Source organism: Chiloscyllium punctatum, chromosome 26, assembly GCF_047496795.1.
Source record: "Chiloscyllium punctatum isolate Juve2018m chromosome 26, sChiPun1.3, whole genome shotgun sequence".
Lineage (NCBI taxonomy): Eukaryota > Metazoa > Chordata > Chondrichthyes > Orectolobiformes > Hemiscylliidae > Chiloscyllium > Chiloscyllium punctatum.
In genome coordinates, this window is record NC_092764.1 from 60179718 (window position 1) to 60187037 (window position 7320).

Below are 7320 nucleotides of genomic sequence, written 5' to 3' on the forward strand. Positions count from 1 at the left end.
GTGTTTTGAGGTAACATTTGTTAGCATCCATGAGTTACATTTATTGAGTTTTTTTTACCACAACTCTTTCGAATTAGCAACATTTTTGTCCTTGACTCCAAAGGTTGTGTGTTCAAGTCCCACTCCAAATGTGAGCATCTCTCTTTGAGCTGACACCTAGTCTTTCTGTCAGATCTAATGTTAAAGTGAAACCCACAGCGGTGGACATGGGATTTCATGACACTGTTTCAGAAACATTTGTTTTGGTTCCAGAAAATATTTATCCCTCAACCACTATCACATCCTGATGAAGGGCTTTTGCCCGAAACATCGATTTTACTGCTCCTCGGATGCTGCCTGAACTGCTGTGCTCTTCCAGCACCACTAATCCACTATCACATCTGGTCATTATAACATTGCTGTTGGTGAAACCTTCCTGTGAACTAACTCCCCGCTGTGTTTCTCTGATGAGGCAATGACTAAACTTCAAAAGTACTTTATTGTTTCTAAACAGCTTTTAGATATCCTGCAGTTTGTGAAAGTCAGCCAGTGCATTGATTATTGGGTTTAGGAGGTCATGTTGCAGCTGCACAGGACATTGGTCCTGGAATAATGCAATCAATTCTCATCTTCCTGCTATAGGAAGAATGTTGCAAAACTTGAAAGGGTGCAGAAATGATTTACAAGGATGTTGCTGGGATTGGAGGGTTTGAGCTAGAGGGATAGACTGAATAGGCTGGGGCTATTTTCACAGCTGAGAGGTGATCTTATTAAGGTTTATAAAATCATGAGGGGCATGGATAGAGTGAATAGCTAAAGTCTTCTTGCCAGGCTGGGCAAGTCCAAAAGGCACTTCAGGATCAAAGTTTTCATGTTGAGGATGATGGTGGAGGCTGGTACAATTACAGCATTTAAAAGGCATCGGGATGAGTATATGAATAGGAAGGGTTTAGAGGGGCATGGGCCAACGGCTGGCAAATGGAACTAGATTAATTTCGGATACCTGGTCAGCATGAATGAGTTGCACCAAAGAGGCTGCTTCCGTGCTGTGTGACTCTACAACTTTATTTGAGATACCAAAGAACTAAAGACAAAATGAGGAAACATTATTTTATGCAGTGTGTTACAATGATGCTCAATGCACTGTCCAAAAGTGTAATAGAAACAGAGAGTTGATAGCAACATTCAAAAGGAAATTGGATAAATACATATGGGGGACATATTTACAAGGTTATGGAGAAACAGCAGTGTTGGGATCAATTGGATTGATCTCCAGCATCTGCAGTCCTCACTTTCTCCTCGATCAATTGGATAGCCCTACTGAACGCCTACCTAGGTATAATGAGGCCAAATGGTTGCCTTCTGTACTGTATTATTTTGATGTTTCACAAGAAAGATTTCTTTGTGACACTAATGAACTTAACGTACTTCAGCAAGCCTTTCTTTCTCATACTGACTTCCCCCACATCCAACAGTATGTTATAAGACAAAAAATTACGATTTGCTTCCCATATTCTAACAGAGTGCTACCCAAGACCAGCCAATCCACAAATGGGTAAAACAATGCAAGCCAGATTCAATCTTAGTTAATCTTCATCTCATACTGTCCTGCTTTGTGACTGGGAAAGTGCACCAACAATACTAACCAAAAGTAGATTCCCACCTGGACATTTTTGGCAGCTGTTCTGAGTTAATTTACCCACATCAATTTTCACAAAGAATGTAGATCACACACAGACCACACAGTCAGGCAACTTTAAACAAGTAAAATCAGTAGTACTAAAACAACTATTCTTCTGCTAATGATAATGTAACTTTATACTGTAATACTCATTCTAACGTTAGCCATCATTGTATTGTCTCGTTACTTTTGAGCATAGCTTTAGCCATAGAGTAAACATCATTTAAAGAAGAAATGTAATCATTTGAAGTGTCGCATAACCATCAATTTTCTATCAAGGGAATATACTCTTACATTTTCTGGTGCCTCACACCTAGGTCTCAAACTATCTGCAGAACTGATGAAATTCTAACTTCTCACAGTCACTCACCCCTACAGACAGATTGTGTTAAGAAAACAGTCTTGTGCCTATCTGAAGGAATCTGAAGGAATATTTTACACCATTCTGCAATGTGATATTTATAACAGATGAACCAGTTCAAACCTTGAGGAGTCGGAATTTTGCTCAATGCTGACATTTACAACTCAGACCTGGGAACTACTGCCAAAATTATAAATTTGTTTCTGGCGATCGCCCAGTTTTCCCAATGATGTCTATGCTCGGTTCCATGTAGAAGGGAGGTCAGCAGCCTTGTCTATCACTAATGTTAACATTGACCCAGGAGGTGGCAATAAAGATTCAGTTTTGCCCAGTTTAAAAATAATTTTTTTCCCTCATCTTTGGATCTCCTCACAACAGAGAGCAGACGGGCAACTTTGTTCCTGGTCTCTGTCGAGGGAGCAGATGGACAAGCTCATTTCATGTTTCTGCCAAAAGAGGCAGATGGAAGAGTTCCTTCCTCTTGTCTGAATTAATAGGCTGCTTGGAGGTAGTGACTGGGACTTCCCATGTGAAAAGCCACAGGCAGTAATCCAAGTTTACCCACTGTTTACCCAACTAACAGCAACAACAACATTCACTTACACAACATCTCTAACATGGTAAAATACTGAGATACTAAAGCCAAAATGAGGAAACATTATTTTACACAATGATCTGTAATTGCCCAAAAGCATAGTAGAAACAGAGTCAATAATAATATTCAAAAGGAAATTGGATTAATACTTAAGGGGAGCATGTTTACAAAGCCGTGGGGGGAGAGCAGAGTGTTGCAGCCAATTGGATAGCCCTATCTGAAAGCCAGCACTGATAAGACAGGGACAAATGGTTGCCTTCTGTGCTGTATTAATTTGATGCTTCACCAGGAAGACTTCTTTATGATATTACTGAGTAGCAGCTTAAGGAAACCCAGAAGAAAATGTCTCATTCTAAATCACACAATAACCAGGCACAAGGGTGTCTCCTCAGTTGACTAGAAATTGACTTACAACAAACATACAAACAAACAGGCAAAAAAAAAGTTCAATTTACCTCCTAATTAAAAAAAGGCTTCTTCATTGATAGTTAGAACTTACTCCAAGTGAAAATGAAATGACTTTCTATTCAGATTCAGGAGCAGCTAATCTTTAAGCAGCCTGCACTTTGGCCTTTTACTTTACAAATAGGTCTCTAATGTGCTATTATAAAATTCTCAGAGTTCATGGACTTCAACCGCAATTCGAACAACATTCCAAAGCACCACTTTGTCTGATTATCATACCTGATACAGTGTGTGCTGCGCTACCTATTTATGTTTAACCAGAGCTGTGTGATCACATTGACTGTTTGGCATGTGATACCTTGGCTTACTTATTGTCCTATCTAACGAGGAAGAATTATTTCAACTCACTGTACCTTTGTAATTACTCTCTCAAAACTCTGTTAATTACTGAGAGAAGAAAACAATTTTTCTGAACTTTGCGTCATAACTGTGACCTCTTGCTCCTTGGAATTTATTCAATCATTGCTGCTTGACTTGATTATACTTGGATGGTTAGAACCACAGGCAACCTGATGAATTTACACATTTACTACCAGATGTAAAACAACCTACAATGAGAGATTGACTGTCTATTAGATGAGAAGCCTGTTATCCTTTTGTATTTCAGTCAACATAAAAGAAGAGGAAGTTTTTCATATTAACGGGAAGACTAGATTTCTTTGGAAGATGGTTTCTTATGAAAAGCAACTTGTTCCAAGAATTTCTCATGTGATGAAGCTGCCTGGGTCATTAATAACAGAAAATCAAGGGGTAGACAAGAAGTTTATTACATGGAATATCAATTTTAAGTTGACTGGAGGAATTGAGCAGAATTTAACAGAGATACTTTGCGCTAGCTAAACAGGTTTAAAACCCTTGAAAAATAAAGGATTCCAGTAACAATGAGTTAAATTTCTGGGACAGTAAAGCTGAGAAGAAAGAGAGAGGCTGACTCCTTGGTGACACTCCAGAGTTAAAGACCATTAGAACTGACCCAAACAATAACAGAGAAATTCAGCTGGTCTAACAGAATCGGTGGAGAGAGAAACAGAGTTAATGTTTTAGGTCCAGTCACCCTTCTTCAGAGCTGAGTTCTGACGCAGCTGGCTATGCTTAATATGTTAGCAACACCGATTTAAATGGTGAATCCATAACCATGGAATGGTTGACTTGAAGGGACAATCTCACTGCAAGTAAGCTGAAGGCCCAAGAAATATCAAGCCTTATCCAAATCTTTGGAACAATATTCAACCAAGTGGTTAATCTCCCAATTTATTTAGGGATCTGACAGAGTCACGTTTGGGATATAAGTCAAATAGATGCGAAAGGAAATATGAATTAAGAAGTTTCAATTAGAGTAGAAGTAATTGTCTTCACTTCGTTTTGACTATCTTCAATGGAGCTAGTTAAAGTAGAATTTGGCTGTTAATGTTCATGTTCTCTGAGCAGTTAAAATTCTTGGGGTTTTAACAGTAATCACTGTGGATTCATTATTTTAATAAACAGTTGGATTATCGTATTTCAAAAAAGAAATCATTAAAACTTTACTGCTTGATTGAGATCATCACCCCTGTAATCCTCTGATATTTTGTTTGTGATTATCATATGCCTTTATTTTACATTAGTAAGCTTTGATTACAGTGTCCCTTGTGTCTGTATCCATATCGTTTAAATGAATAGAAAACAGGATAGCACTGTTTCCAGGACCATACCACCCACTTCCTATCAATATGAATAAAGTTCATTGGCTTTTTTCAGCCCAAGCCATCTCTCTGCTTATGCAAGCACATTCTTCTTACGTCAGATATATTTGTTTTTATTACATCTTTTTAACTTGGCATTTCATCAGGCACCTTCTAAAAATTCATATCTACAACTTCTATTATACCATATACATACATTTAGATTTTCTCAAAGAGTTCAGTGATGTCCACCCAGTATAATCTCCTCCAAACCAGCCAACCTTCTCTGTGTGCAGACATTTCTTTCCTTGTCATGGACCCTAGAATTTGGCCTAACTGCCTGATAGATTTCCTGCTTGACCTCTTTCCCCCTTGTTGAATGTTTGTCATGTCCCAGGCCTTGTGCATCTTTCCATTTTACTCCCTCTCCTGTTCCTCTAGGTTTTTGCTCCAATATTTCCTCTTTAGTTTCCTCTGCTATCAACTCCACTTTCTTCCTATCTCCTCTGATCACAGCTTTGCTCTCTCCTCTGCTGTCATGTCTGTTTTTATAATCTGCTTTCTCCTCTTCAGCCCAAAGTATTGTTCACGTGGGACATTTTGATGTAACGACAGTGAAGCAACAGTGATATTGTTCCAAATCAGATGGTGTCAGACTTGGAGGGTTAGAGAACCACTTGCAGACAGCAGTATTCCCTTGCATTTGATGCCTTTGTGCTTGGAGGTGATAAAGATGGCAGGTTTAGAAGCTGCTGTTGAAGAAGCTCGAGTGAGTGACAGCAATGCATCTTGTAAATGGGACACACTGCCTCCACTCTACGTTGGTGTTGAAGGGAATCAATGTTGTGGGTGATAGTTGGGGTGTAAATCAAATAAGCTGCTTTGTCCTGGATGGTGTTGAGCTTCTTGAGCTTTGATAGAGCTGTACTCATTGAGGCAAATTCCATCACACTCCTGACTGTGACTTGGAGTTGCTGGTCAGAATTTCAGGAGTCAGGAAATAAGTTACCTGTTGCAAATCTCCCAGGATCTCATCTGCTCTTGCTGTCACAGTATTTATTTGGTTAGTCCAGTTCACCTTCTGGCCAATGGTGACCCCCAGGATATTGATAGTGGGACATTCATGATGGTAATATCTGTGAATGTCAAGGTGAGATGGTTAGATTCTCTTTTGTTGGAAATGGACACTGCCTGACTCTTGTGTGGCATGAATGTTAATTTCCATTTAATAGCCAGAGTCTGAACATTGTCCAGGCTTGCTCTGTGTGGGTATAGATACATAGATGCGGTACTGAACACTATAATCATGGTGGTGGACGGGGAGGCTTCAGCAGGAGCTCATCTGTCCATCCATTTCTTTCTCTTTTTATCTCTCTTGGTATTTCTTCTCTTCTTCTCTTTACTCCTGACCTCAGCACGGACCCAGCAAGGTTTCCTCTCAGGTTGACCCAGCCAGTGACAGTTCCTTGGCCCAGTGTGGTGGTATTTTGGCCCCATTTCTCTGCCCAGCGTGGCGGTATCTTGGCCCTGGATGGTGGCGGTGTCTTGGGCCGGTCTCTTGGCTCAGCGTGGCAGTATCTCGGCCTGGCGTGGTGGCAGTGTCTTGGGTCGGTCTCTTGGCTCAGTGTGGCGGGGTATCTCAGCATGTCAGTCATTCCAACCTTGGGGGATGTTCCAGAGGCAGCAGAAGGGGATGTGGTATGCGGCAACTTCAGCAGCAGCATTGATGGCATCGTGGCTCAATGCGGGATAAGTGAGCGGTGAGGGAGCTCCCCTGAATCTGCGGTGGTGAGAGCAGGCAGCTGAAGTCTCCCAGAGAGGGTGCTAAGCAGAGGACTCATCAAAGACTGTTGAACTTTTAACTGTATTCCTTTATTTTTCTGGTTTGTATTAAGGAGGAGGACTTTAATGTTAACTATTAACTTATTTCTTTATTTTTCTACTTATCCTATGAAGATAGCGCTTAATGTTTTTTAAAAACCGAAAAAAATTGTGAGTGCTGTAAGTCAGAAATTGGTGGCAAAGCTCAGCAAGTCGGGCAGCATCTGTGGAGAGAAATCAGAGGAAGGGTCACTTAACCCGAAACATTAACTCCAATTTTGCTTAACTTTTTAAACTTTGTTTCTTTTACTATATACTGAAGTTTTTTTGTACCTTTGTACCTAATACGGTGCCGTGTGTGGTGACTTTTCACTGTACTGTACTTCTGTACTTGAGTGCACATGACAATAAAATCTAAATGTAATCATCAGTTATTTGATTCCATTTCTGACCTGATGGTGGAGGGAAGGTCATTGATGAAGCAGCTGAAGAAGATTGCAACTAGAATTCTGATGTCCTGGGGCTTGGATGAAGGTCCTTTGGTTTACCTGCCAATAACCACAACCATCTTCCTTCATGTTAGACATGATTTTGATTAATGGTGAGTTTACTGTTTGATATCTATTAACTCCAGCTTGCCAGAGCTCCACAATCCATAATGCTGTTTGTTTATTTCTGCATGTTAGCCTATGTGACATAACACCATGAAGATTCAGGTTCATGCAACATATCCATAAGACCTTTAAGAATAAGAACA

The 7320-nt window shown here is 40.2% G+C and overlaps 1 protein-coding gene across 1 annotated transcript in view; it reads right to left on the reverse strand.

Moving 5' to 3' along the window:
- LOC140453118 (Golgi-associated kinase 1A-like) overlaps positions 1-3090 on the reverse strand; it is a 37134-nt gene extending 34044 nt beyond the window's left edge. Inside the window, exon 1 of the mRNA XM_072547524.1 lies at positions 3072-3090. The gene's annotated coding sequence lies outside the window, so the exon portion shown is untranslated. The remainder of the gene's footprint in view (positions 1-3071) is intronic.
- Positions 3091-7320: the final 4230 nt, after the last annotated feature.